Genomic DNA, 14205 nt, shown 5'->3' with positions numbered 1-14205 from the left:
GAAAGCCACTAACCTAATCAAGGGATGGCACTGGATCCTCCAGACAGACACATGTGTGAGGAGAGCCAATAAGGAACTGCCCTGGAACTAAGATCCAACCCTGGGGCTTTCTGAGGAACAATGGACTTAAGGGATATAAAAACTCAAGCCAAAGAGTGGTCTGTCTCTTTTTTTAAGCACACAGCAAAAGGCAGGACCTCTCTCTGCGGACAAAGGAGCGGGCCGTGTGCTTTGCCAGAGGGAAGTAAAGTATTCCGTTTTTATTGTAACCTCATTATATCTGTTGTAATTATGTCAATCCGTAGGATAGCTGACGACTGCTGTTTCTCTGATAAGACGTGCATGTGTGTGTTTAATAAGCTATTTCGAATTGTTTTAAAAGAATCAGTCTCGCTGTCAATTTAATACCAGAGATTTAGAAATCTATGTGGAGTGGGTGTTGGGAGATTTAGCAGCCATTAGCCCTAACGATCTGTAGCCGAGATTGAAATTGATTGGCAACTTAAAGATACATTTCTGTATATTGGGGCAAAAATTGTTTCTGGTTTTCCAAAGGTTGCAAATATTTTAGATGTATTTTTCAGCTGTTCCTAAGGCTGTATCATAGAAAAAGGAATGGCTAGCAAAAACCAAGGAAAGGCAAAACCTAAGTGAAAGTGGAAAACTGATTTAGTGGGCAAGTGATGGGGTGGTGCAGCATCTAAACCCCACTAGTTTCTCTTCCCAGTTCCACACCAATACCTCTGGAGTCCCCCAAGGATCTATCCTTGGGTCTCCTCCTATTTCTTATCCACATGCTGCCGCTCAGCAATATCATCCGAAAACACGTACACTGACGACACCCAGCTCCACCTCACCACTACCTCTTTCAACCCCTCCACTGCCTTTGATTTGTTATGATGCTTGTCCGACATCCAGTATTGGATAAGCAGAAATTTCCTCCAAATAAATATTGGGAAGACCAAAACCACTGTCTTTAGTCCCTATTACAAATTCTGTTCCCTAGCTATGGACACCATCCATCTCCCTGGTCACTATCTGAGGCTCAACCAGACAGTTCGCAATCTTGGCATCCTATTTTACTTGAGCTGAACTGCCGAACCCATATCCTCTCCACCACTAAGGCCACTTCCAGCTCCATAACATTGCCTGTTGCTGCCCCTACCTCAGCTCATCTGCTGCTGAAATCCTCATCCATGCCTCTGTTACCTCCTAGATTCGGCTATTCCAATGCTCCCATGGCCGGCCTCCCACCTTGCACCCTCCATAAACTTAAGCTCATCCAAACTCTACTGCATGTATCCTAACTCGCACTAAGCCCCTTTCACCCACCACCACAGCGCTCGCTGACCTACATTGGCTCCCAGTCCGGCAACGCCTCGATTTTAAAATTCCGATCTTTGTTTTCAAAGCCCCCCATGGCCTTGCCCCTCTCTCTCTCTCTGTAACATCTTCCAGCCCCACAAGCCTGCGACATCTCTGCGCTTCTCCATTTCTGGTACTTGTGCAAACACAATTTTCATTGCTCTACCATTGGCGGCCGTGCCATCAGCTGCCTAGCCTGGAACTTCCTTCCTTAACCTCTCCGCTTCTCTACCTCACTCACCTCCTTTAGGATCCTCCTTAAGTTTTTGTCCAATGTTTTGGTGACTTATCTCCTTACATGGCTCGGTGTTAAGTTTTGCTTGATAACACCATTTTCATAAGTCCCCACCACAAACTTCTTTCCCTAGCCACTTGCTCCATTCCTCTCCCTGGCCACTGTCTGAACCATTTCTCCTCTGTATCAAATTTGGTTTGGTAATGTTCCTGTGAAGGACCTTGGGATGTCTTATTATGTTAAAGGCGCTATACAAATGTAAATTGTTCTGTTGTAGCTGGTTCTGTTGCATGAGATAGATTGGAAAACAGTTGCCAATTTGACACTCCAGGTCACTCTTCTCAGAATACACCAGTGCAGCAAGACTTTCAGGAGATGACAGCAGGCTCAGAATTGTGTATGCTACCTGCACAACCTTGGAACAGATGCAAAAGAAGATAGTGCATCTTAAGGAAGCTGTCACGGTAGCATTATCCAACAGTACCTTTACCAGGTAGACAATGCAAGTATGCATGCCACAAGTTTACCCATCAAAATGTTCCATATCCTATTTGAGCCTGAGCTGAGCTTCTGCCCCATATATTCACCATCATCAAGAGTCCCTACTTCCACTTCTGTTACATTGCCTGCCTCCACCTCTGCCTGAGGCCATCTGCCGCTTAAACCCTTATCCATGCCTTTGCTAGCTCCAGACTCGACTATTTCAATCTCTCCTGGCTGGCCTCCAATTCTCACCCTCCTTAAACTTCAGCTAATTCAAAATTCTGCTGTCCATATCCTATCCCACAGCAAAACCCACAAACCCATCACACCTGTCATACTGACCTGAATTGGCTCCTTCAATGACTCAAGTTTAAAATTTTCATCTTGTTTAAATCCCTTCACGGCCTCGCCCATCTGCAACCTCTTCCAGCCCTACAATCCCACGCCCACCCTTGAAACTCCTCTGTCTCTGGCCTTGTGTACGACCTCATCTCCCTTCACTCCACCACTGGTAGCCATGTCTTCAGCCACCTAGGCCCCATGCTCTGGAATTCTTCCATGAACCCTTATCTTGTATAATAACATTGTGTTAACACCCCATGCTGACTCCTTTGCACCCTGCGGGGGAAACTGTCATGCGGAAGCAAGGTTGGCGCAGGGCAATTCTGTGGTGGCTGTGGCCTCCCATCCTCCCTTAAAGGGAAGGGCCTAGCGCCACGGCCGGCATCTTTTTTTTTGTTGGCCGACTTTGCAGTTGGCATGACAATGTTGGCCATTAGTTCGGCCAGGCAACCAACAGGCAGCCTGGCACCCTCCCCCCCCCCCCCCCCCAGTGGTTGCCACTAAAGTGGCTGCTGAGCTCACAGCAGTGCTCCCCTTTAAAAGGGGAGGGATGTTGTGATGTGTCAGAGTGACGCCGCACGTCTGCATCACGCTGACATCATCAGCACGGTGATGGTGTGCTCCGCGAGCGCCCCGTTACCGCCCCAACAATTTTTTTTAAAAAAGAGGCCAATTCCCAGAGATTTAGCCACCCATCTTGCTGGGTGCTACATTTCCGGATTATTTGAACTGCTTGCCACAATACCGGACATGAGGCAATTTCGGCCCCCTAGTCTCTTCAATCTCTCTGGAATCAGTCTGGTGAACCTTTGTTATACTCCCTCTAAGACAAGTATATCCCTCTTTAAGACCCTCTATAAAACTCACCTCTTTGACGAAGAGGAAGTTACCCCATCTAATATCTCCTTTGGCACAATGACAATATTTTTATTATACCTCTGTGAAATGCATTGGAGTGTTTTTCTACATTAAAGTCACTATATAAATGCAAATTGTTGTTGCTGCTGATCCATGCGCAGCACTCACTTACCACAGCTCTTTTGTTGCTTCTCATACACATTTAGGCTTCAGGAGGGCACACATTCAAATTGCAATCTATAACTGAAGAACTGACAGACATATTTTCAAGGCTCTTCACACACAAGAGCATTGTAACACAAACCAGCTACATAATTCATGGTCTTTAGCTGGCCCGGGATGGACTGCAAGTCGGCTCTCCTTTATTTCATTGTTTATGCGCTCTGTGATCTCACTGACCTAGAAATTCAAGGGTGTCAAAACCATTTTTCTGTCACTAAATAGGTGCTTTAATCTCTAGTATGCCTCTAATTTCCAAGCAAGTGCTCTTTTCCAGCCAGAAAGGTGCCATCTGCCATATTGGAGCTGGCTTCTCCATTGGCGTCAAGAGCATACAGCAGAACTATTTAAAGTAATCAAATGCATTTCTTGTCGGACCCTTTTCCGATTTTGGTATTCCTCAGAGTCTGAATCACTACGTGCTAAACTCACCCAGTAACTCGTGGCACTAACTGGCAGGAAGGACCCTTCACCAATGCTATTTAAAGGGATCATGCAGTACTTACAGGTTAGTTACTGCCTTTTCATTTCAGGCTCCTGGTTAACTTCTGGACATTTTTGGTCTGTTTTCTGACGTGTTCTAAATGTTCAATTTGAACTCGCTGTGAAGAAGATTTTATTGGTGTTGCACTGTTGTTGGCTACCTTATAAACAGATTGACTACAGTCATGGATGCGGGGTAGGGTGGTCTTCGGGACTGGAGGACGAGGAAGAACAGCAAGAAAGAGAGCAGGAACAGCTGCCAGAAGGAGGAGGAGGAGGAGGAGGAGGAGCGGCACTGCATAGGAGATCACACCCACAGCGGGTGTTCAGGGAACATGTCTCCTATCTCAACTTCACTGTGGAGCAACGTATGAGGCACCTTCATTTCACAAAAGGAAGTTGTCACCGGGCTCTGCCATCTGCTACAGCCACAACTCGAGCCTTGCACCAAGGTATGAACAGCACTGCCTGTAGCTGTCACCATGGCCCGCAACTTTAATATCACCGGCTCCTTCCAGGCTGCAGCAGGTGACATCAACAATATATCCGAGTTCGCAGTCCACCACTGTATCGAGGTTTCCTACATCAGGAAAAACACCTACATTTTGTTTCCCATGGACAAACCGAACCAGGATGAGAGACCACTAGACTTCAACTCTATGGCAAGCTTTTCCAGGATGCAAGGTGTCATAGACTACCCACATTGCCTTGCATGCTCCCCATCACCAGCCTGGCACATTTCCCAATCGAAAGGGATTCTGCTCCCTTAACGTGCAGTTGATTTGCGACCACAGGCAGCGCACTGTGCAAGTATCCTGGCAGCAGTCATGACTCATTCATTCTGCGCCAGTCCTTTGTGCCGCCTTTATTTCAGCCAGGCCCTCAAGTTACAGGCTGGCTAATGGGAGGCAAGGGATATCCTCTACAGACACGGTTTATGACTCCGGTCAGGAATCTGGCAACAGCAGCAGAGTGCTCATGCAATACTTCCGCTGCCTGGAGCACTCCAGAGGAGTTTTGCAGTACATCCCTGAGTGGGCATCCAGATTTGTGGTCACCTGATGCATACTCCATAACTTTGCCATAATGAGGTACCGGTCCATACCACCTTGGCAGCAAGAAGTGCAGCAGGAGGAGGAGCATGAAGAGGAGGAAGAGCAGGAAAGACATTGAACACCAGTGCCCCATGATCTGCGTGAAGCCTTGACACAAGTTGAAGCTGGACTTCAGCATACTCATCAACATTGTGTGCAAGCTTGCTGGCAGTCTGCCCAGTGGGTCAAGCATTTTCTAGTATGTACCCATCAGCCTTCTTCAGCAGATTGAACCCCCTAAGTCAGCACCTGAGTTTACTGCGGCAGAGTTAGTATGCAATCTCACCCTCCGGCAAGCTGGCACCTTTGGCGTCCCATCCCCCTGCCCTAGCTCCTGCACACTTATGGTCAGTGATTCAATATGTGAAGCCCCCTCCTCTAGCCTAACTTCTAAAGTACGTGTGGTACCAGTATCTGAGCTGGTGCTTGTGAGGGTGAGAATGTGTGATGCTGCATATTCAGGAAGGCTTCCTCCACTGTTGTCCATATTTTCAGCACCTGAACTGAAAGAGGGAAAAGGGTTAGTTTTTAGTGTAAAGGGAGAGCAGAGAGAGGTGGCTGATGAAAGCATCTTCAGTTTGTCATACAAAGTGTGTAGGGTGAGGTAGGAGTAATAAAGGAAAAAAGGAAGTTGTGAAGAAACCCTGCACAATGTCTCCTCCAATGTAGTCGGTCACCACAGCCATGACTCTCCTCATGCCCATGTTTTCTTTGAGGGGGGAGAGAGTCTGCAGGCAGCCTCTGCATCCTCATGTGGCAGCTTCCTGGGTCAAGTTGTGGCTGGCCTTCTCCTTCAAGGAAGAATGGAGCATATTAGTAACAATCTTGTGAAGTGCTTAGAGAATGTCATGGTAGAATAGCTGGTATGCAGTTTGTCATAAGAACACAACAAATAGGAACACGAGTAGGCCATACGGCCCCTCAAGCCTGCTCCGCCATTGAATAAGATCATGGTTAAACTTTTACATCAACTCCACTTTCCTTCCCTATCCCCATATCCCTTGATTTCATTCGTGCCCAAAAATCCATCCATTTCTGTCTTGAATATACTCATCAACTGAGCCTCCGCAGCCCTCCGGGTTTAAGAATTTGAAATATTCACAACTCTGAGTGAATAAATTTCTCCTCATCTCCGTCCTAAATGGCCGACCCCTTATCCTAAGACTATCACTCCTCTGCAGCCATGGGAACCAGCCTCTCCGCAAGTATCTTTTGCGGAGCAGGCTCGAGGGGCCAGGTGGCCCACACCTGCTCCTATTTCTTATGTTCTTATGTACCCTGTCAAGCCCTCTCAAAATGTTATACGTTTCAATGAGATCACCTCAGTGTCAGCTGTGGCTCAATTGGTAGTAGCCTCGCCTCTGAGTCAGAAGGTTGTGGGTTCAAGTCCCATTCCAGGGACTTGAGCACAAAAATCTAGGCTGACACTCCAGTGCAATACTGAGGGAGTGCTGCCCTGTCGGAGGTGCCATCTTTCAGATGAGATGTTAAACCGAGGCCTCATCTGCCCTCTTAGGTCAACGTAAAAGATCCCATGGCACTATTTCGAAGAAGAGCAAGGGAGTTATCCCCAGTGTCCTGGCCAATATTTATCCCTCAATCAACATTACGAAAATAGATTATCTGGTCATTATTGCTGTTTGTGGGAGTTGACTGTGCACAAATTGGCTACCGCAGTTTCTACATTACAACAGTCACTACATTTCAAAAAGTACTTAATTGACTGTAAAGTATTTGGGGCATCTGGTGGTTGTGGAAGGCGCTATATAAATGCAAATCTTTTTTTCTTTTCGCATAAGACAGCCCTCTCATCCCAGGAATCAATCTAGTGAACCTTTGTTGCACCTCTTCGAAGACAAGTATATCCTGTACACAGTACTCCAGGTGTGGTCTCACCAAAGCCCTATATAATTGAAGTAAGACTTCCTTATTCTTACACTGCAACCCCCTTGCAATAAGCCTCCCTAATTGATTGCTGTACCTGCATGTTAACTTTCGGTGATTCATGTACAAGGACACCCAAATTCCTCTGAATCCCAACATTTTCTAGTCTCTCACCTTTTTAAAAAATAATCTACTTCTAATATGGAGTACAGTTTGATTTGCAAATTTAAACGTACTGCACAAATGCACAGCTCTGCAATTTTTTAGGATGATTTTCAACAGTATTAAGGCATTTTCCTCTTTTTCTCATTAAAGGGTTAGGAACAAAGGCAAATTACAGGATCAAAGAAGATGACTGTGTAGCCTATTTGGCCCAACCCATAAACTATTAATACCTCTCAATCACCCACTCCCACAGATGTCTATTCAATTTTTCTCTTAAGCCACACTATCTGCCTCCAGTGCCTCCCTGGAAGAAACATTCCACATGTTTAATACCTTCAGTTAACTACTTTATGCAGAACTTGCTGTACATTGTCCTTTTCTAATCTCAAACATATCATATGTAAGGTGTGGGGAAGTGAGGGTTACAAAATGGCTGAATGTGAAAAGAAGGAGATATAATGAAGTGTTGTGCCATGATTGTCGGAGAATGAAGGGAAGCAGGGAAGAGAATCATTGTGAGTAGTGAGGCTGGAGGTGTGAGCAAAGAGTAAGTGAGCAAAATTCTTACCTTGATAATTCTGGTGAGATCATTGAACTTTTTCCAGCATTGCATCCATGTCTTTAGAGCTAAATTCTTGGCATTGACCTCCTCAGCAATGTCTTCCCATTAGGTGTAGAATTGTTGCATAGAGGGCTTTCTGCCCCCTAGGGGAAAGAGGATCTGCCTATACTAGTGCCTCCCAGACAACATCAGAGAAACTTTTCAGTGCTTGCTGCAGCCATTTCTCTCCTTAAAAGCTTTCCCTGTTTTTTTGCAGCCAGAGTGCAGCTCCCCTTTAAGAGATGCTGGCTGCCTTTAACCGGTGTCAAAGACTCTCAATGAAAAGCGCAGGTAAATTACAAGCCTTTGGAGGACGCCACCTTGCCATATAAAAACATAAAATAGGTGGGGGAGGTGAAGCCACAGGTCTCCTGGAATTGTGAGGTCTGTTGGTAGGTGTGTCTTGGATCCAACATTCTAACATTTGTCCCTTTTTTATATTGTAGGATGGGAAGAGTGCCTGTCAGTGGGCCAGAACAAGACAGTACTTCATAGCACCTGATGTCCCTCTTACTAAAGTTCACAATCACCAATACAGCCACACACATTCTAAAGGATATGAGTATGTAGCTTCAGGTATGTTACAGTGAAGTGAGGTGAGGTACGGAGAAGCGGGTGATGGTGGAGAAGCATGAGCCTCTGCGTGAATGACCACATGGGTGCCATCCATATTCCCTGTATTTTGGGAAATGCTGCTCTTGTTGATCAGAGGCCCCCAACCATGGGAAATGGTCCATGTTGTCCAGTGCCGCGCCGTTGATCTTGATACCATTTCCCATACCTCGGGAGCCTCTTATCAACAAGAGCAGACATTGACGACGAGATTCAACACCGCCTCCAGTGCGCCAGTGCAGCCTTCGGCTGCCTGAGGAAAAGAGTGTTTGAAGATCAGGCCCTCAAAACTGCCACCAAGCTCATGGTCTACAGGCTGTAGTAATACCCGCCCTCCTGTATGGCTCAGAGACATGTACCATGTACAGTAGACACCTCAAGTCGCTGGAGAAATATCACCAACGATGCCTCCGCAAGATCCTACAAATCCCCTGGGAGGACAGACACACCAACATTAGCGTCCTCGTTCAGGCCAACATCCCCAGCATTGAAGCACTGACCACACTTGATCAGCTCCGCTGGGCAGGCCACATTGTTTGCATGCCAGACACGGGACTCCCAAAGCAAGCGCTCTACTCAGAACTCCTTCATGGCAAACGAGCCAAAGGTGGGCAGAGGAAACATTACAGGGACACCCTCAAAGCCTCCCTGAAAAAGTGCAACATCCCGACTGACACCTATGTGTCCCTGACCAAAGACCGCCCTAAGTAGAGGAAGTGCATCCGGAAGGGCGCTGAGCACCTCGAGTCTTATCGCCAAGAGCATGCAGAAATCAGCGCAGGCAGCGGAAAGAGCATGCGGCAAACCTGTCCCACCCACCCTTTCCCTCAACGACTATCTGACAGGGACTGTGGCTCTTTTATTGGACTGTTCAGCCACCTAAGGGCTCATTTTAAGAGTGGAAGCAAGTTTTCCTCGATTCCGAGGGACTGCCAATGATGATGATTTGGGGAAATGCTGCAGTGTAGTGACTTTGGGCAGCGATGCAATGCTGCTATTGCTATTCAGTTGGATAGGAGATGATAGTGCTGGCCATGCTGACCAACACAATAGTCACCTGTTTGATTCACGTGTGGCCATTGACTGATAGTGGAGTTCATATCTATGCTGGCTTGGAAAGAGGCAGAGGCAGAGAGGTTTTGTGAGGAGCTGACCTTTATTGTCGCCATCGGGCTACAAGTTTCCTTGCAACATGTGTGGCACAGCTTTGTAACTAGCTTCATGGTTACCTAAAGGCTGCAAAGCGAATTCCCCACCAGCACGTAGAAGCATGACGGCTTGCAGATATGGTTAGTAGCATAATGGCAGGTGAAGAAAATACGACTCTGGTGCATGCTGATCTCTCTGCCATGCCCTCTTATATCTTTTCCTAGTTCAATCCTGAAATACTGTATTTAGTGCACTTTAAACCCCTATCTGTAATTTTAGTATAGACTTAATGACTGCCACAAGACTCTGAAGAATGCACTTAGATGCCTTGTTCTGCATGACCTCCTTTGAAATTTGTATTGTACGAGCTTCTTTTGCTTACATTTTTAATATGTATCATTTACAGGCAGTTTTCCAGTCAATTAGCAGATAATATTGTCTATTATAGGTGCCATGTAAAGATAATGGCCTAGAAATTGGATAAGGCCCAAAAACGGGAGTAGGGTTGCGATACAGCCAGTTGTCGTGGTGCACATTGGTACCAACGACATAGGTAAAAAAAGGGATGAGGTCCTACAAAACGAATTTAAGGAGCTAGGAGCTAAATTAAAAAGTGGGACCTCAAAAGTAGTAATCTCGGGATTGCTACCAGTGCCACGTGCTAGTCAGAGTAGGAATTGCAGGATAGCGCAGATCAATACGTGGCTTGAGCAGTGGTGCAGCAGGGAGGGATTCAAATTCCTGGGGCATTGGAACCGGTTCTGGGGTAGGTGGGACCAGTACAAACCGGACGGTCTGCACCTGGGCAGGACCGGAACCAATGTCCTAGGGGGAGTGTTTGCTAGTGTTGTTGGGGAGGAGTTAAACTAATATGGCAGGGGGATGGGAACCAATGCAGGGAGACAGAGAGAAACAAAAAGGAGACAAAAGCAAAAGACCGAAAGGAGATGAGGAAAAGTGGAGGGCAGAGAAACCCAAGGCAAAGAACAAAAAGGGCCACTGTACAGCAAAGTTCTAAAAGGACAAAGGGTGTTAAAAAAACAAGCCTGAGGCTTTGTGTCTTAATGCAAGGAGTATCCGTAATAAGCTGGATGAATTAACTGTGCAAATAGATGTTAACAAATATGATGTGATTGGGATTACAGAGACATGGCTCCAGGATGATCAGGGCTGGGAACTCAACATCCAGGGGTATTCAACATTCAGGAAGGATAGAATAAAAGGAAAAGGAGGCGGGGTAGCATTGCTGGTTAAAGAGGAGATTAATGCAATAGTTAGGAAGGACATTAGCTTGGATGATGTGGAATCTATATGGGTAGAGCTGCAGAACACCAAAGGGCAAAAAACGTTAGTGGGAATTGTGTACAGACCTCCAAACAGTAGTAGTGATGTTGGGGAGGGCATCAAACAGGAAATTAGGGGTGCATGCAATAAAGGTGCAGCAGTTATAATGGGTGACTTTAATATGCACATAGATTGGGCTAGCCAAACTGGAAGCAATACAGTGGAGGAGGATTTCCTGGAGTGCATAAGGGATGATTTTCTAGACCAATATGTCGAGGAACCAACTAGGGGGGAGGCCATCTTAGACTGGGTGTTGTGTAATGAGAGAGGATTAATTAGCAATCTCATTGTGCGAGGCCCCTTGGGGAAGAGTGACCATAATATGGTGGAATTCTGCATTAGGATGGAGAATGAAACAGTTAATTCAGAGACCATGGTCCAGAACTTAAAGAAGGGTAACTTTGAAGGTATGAGGCGTGAATTGGCTAGGATAGATTGGCGAATGATACTTAAGGGGTTGACTGTGGATGGGCAATGGCAGACATTTAGAGACTGCATGGATGAACTACAACAATTGTACATTCCAGTCTGGCGTAAAAATAAAAAAGGGAAGGTGGCTCAACCGTGGCTATCAAGGGAAATCAGGGATAGTATTAAAGCCAAGGAAGTGGCAGACAAATTGTCCAGAAATAGCAGCGAACCCGGGGACTGGGAGAAATTTAGAACTCAGCAGAGGAGGACAAAGGGTTTGATTAGGGCAGGGAAAATGGAGTACGAGAAGAAGCTTGCAGGAAACATTAAGACGGATTGCAAAAGTTTCTATAGATATGTAAAGAGAAAAAGGTTAGTAAAGACAAATGCAGGTCCCCTGCAGTCAGAATCAGGGGAAGTCATAACGGGGAACAAAGAAATGGCAGACCAATTGAACAAGTACTTTGGTTCGGTATTCACTAAGGAGGACACAAACAACCTTCCGGATATAAAAGGGGTCAGAGGGTCTAGTAAGGAGGAGGAACTGAGGGAAATCCTTATTAGTCGGGAAATTGTGTTGGGGAAATTGATGGGATTGAAGGCCGATAAATCCCCAGGGCCTGATGGACTGCATCCCAGAGTACTTAAGGAGGTGGCTTTGGAAATAGCAGATGCATTGACAGTCATTTTCCAACATTCCATTGACTCTGGATCAGTTCCTATCGAGTGGAGGGTAGCCAATGTAACCCCACTTTTTAAAAAAGGAGGGAGAGAGAAAACGGGGAATTATAGACCGGTCAGCCTGACCTCGGTAGTGGGTAAAATGATGGAATCAATTATTAAGGATGTCATAGCAGCGCATTTGGAAAATGGTGACATGATAGGTCCAAGTCAGCATGGATTTGTGAAAGGGAAATCATGCTTGACAAATCTTCTGGAATTTTTTGAGGATGTTTCCAGTAGAGTGGACAAGGGAGAACCAGTTGATGTGGTATATTTGGACTTTCAGAAGGCTTTCGACAAGGTCCCACACAAGAGATTAATGTGCAAAGTTAAAGCACATGGGATTGGGGGTAGTGTGCTGACATGGATTGAGAACTGGTTGTCAGACAGGAAGCAAAGAGTAGGAGTAAATGTGGACTTTTCAGAATGGCAGGCAGTGACTAGTGGGGTGCCGCAAGGTTCTGTGCTGGGGCCCCAGCTGTTTACACTGTACATTAATGATTTAGACGAGGGGATTAAATGTAGTATCTCCAAATTTGCGGATGAAACTAAGTTGGGTGGCAGTGTTAGCTGCGAGGAGGATGCTATGAAGCTGCAGAGCGAGTTGGATAGGTTAGGTGAGTGGGCAAATGCATGGCAGATGAAGTATAATGTGGATAAATGTGAGGTTATCCACTTTGGTGGTAAAAACAGAGAGACAGACTATTATCTGAATGGTGACAGATTAGGAAAAGGGAAGGTGCAACGAGACCTGGGTGTCATGGTACATCAGTCATTGAAGGTTGGCATGCAGGTACAGCAGGCGGTTAAGAAAGCAAATGGCATGTTGGCCTTCATAGCGAGGGGATTTGAGTACAGGGGCAGGGAGGTGTTGCTACAGTTGTACAGGGCCTTGGTGAGGCCACACCTGGAGTATTGTGTACAGTTTTGGTCTCCTAACTTGAGGAAGGACATTCTTGCTATTGAAGGAGTGCAGCGAAGGTTCACCAGACTGATTCCCGGGATGGCGGGACTGACCTATCAAGAAAGACTGGATCGACTGGGCTTATATTCACTGGAGTTCAGAAGAATGAGAGGGGACCTCATAGAAACATTTAAAATTCTGACGGGTTTAGACAGGTTAGATGCAGGAAGAATGTTCCCAATGTTGGGGAAGTCCAGAATCAGGGGTCACAGTCTAAGGATAAGAGGTAAGCCATTTAGGACCGAGATGAGGAGAAACTTTTTCACCCAGAGAGTGGTGAACCTGTGGAATTCTCTACCACAGAAAGTTGTTGAGGCCAATTCACTAAATATATTTAAAAAGGAGTTAGATGTAGTCCTTACTACTAGGGGGATCAAGGGGTATGGCGAGAAAGCAGGAATGGGGTACTGAAGTTGCATGTTCAGCCATGAACTCATTGAATGGCGGTGCAGGCTAGAAGGGCCGAATGGCCTACTCCTGCACCTATTTTCTATGTTTCTATCTTTCTATGATACTGACTATTCCCACACCTGATGAATATGGTGCAGGCAGCTTGCAAAATCCATGCTGCCTGCTCATTATTACAATTGCAGCACTGAACCCAGCACTAAACATGCTGCTGGTTGGCTCAGCGCTCAAACAGTTTGCCTAGGTTCTCTGCTCTTCTTAAAGGGGTGGTGTTTTGTTGCAGAAGCACCTCATTGTCACTGTAGCTGCCGCAGTATCACATCAGGGGAGAGAAAGGGCACCCCACTTCTCAGATGCTGCACAGGAGGTCTTGGTCCATGGGGTTTGGAGGAGAAGGCAAGTCCTCTAGCCACGGCGGGGGTGGGGAGCTACGGGGTGGGGGGGGCGGGCAGGAGGTCTTCGAGACAGAATGTTGGAAGGCAGTGGGAGGAGATGGTGCAAGTCATCAGTGCCATATGTGTTGCCGCCAGGACCTGGATCCAGTGCAGTAAAAAGTTTAATAACCTCACACGAGTGGTCAAGGTGAGTGGCTGCATCTTCAAATACCATATCCCACCAACAGCACCACTAGCCTCAAACACTGCTCAATGCACCATACCCCCAATCACTCACCTACCAACAATTTTTAACAATACTCATACCTGAGAATCATAGTTTAACCTCACCCTCACATACGTATCAAGAACTGCCAGCAGCCCAACCAGTGCAAGAAGAACTAGAGGAGGAGAATGATCGAGAACAGGCATCATCATTCGATCTGACATTCCCAGGTACCAGCTCAGAAAATTGCACTGTGTGAACTTTA

General features: G+C 46.4%; 1 protein-coding gene across 7 annotated transcripts in view; it reads right to left on the bottom strand.

Annotated features, from left to right (window-relative positions):
- Positions 1–14205, bottom strand: part of LOC139228654 (cation channel sperm-associated auxiliary subunit delta-like) — a 362402-nt gene that overhangs the window by 136234 nt on the left and 211963 nt on the right. The window lies entirely within an intron of this gene.

Source organism: Pristiophorus japonicus, chromosome 18 (genome assembly GCF_044704955.1).
Source record: "Pristiophorus japonicus isolate sPriJap1 chromosome 18, sPriJap1.hap1, whole genome shotgun sequence".
NCBI lineage: Eukaryota > Metazoa > Chordata > Chondrichthyes > Pristiophoridae > Pristiophorus > Pristiophorus japonicus.
The sequence above is the reverse complement of the archived record's forward strand: the minus strand, read 5'-3'. Positions and strand labels throughout refer to the sequence as shown.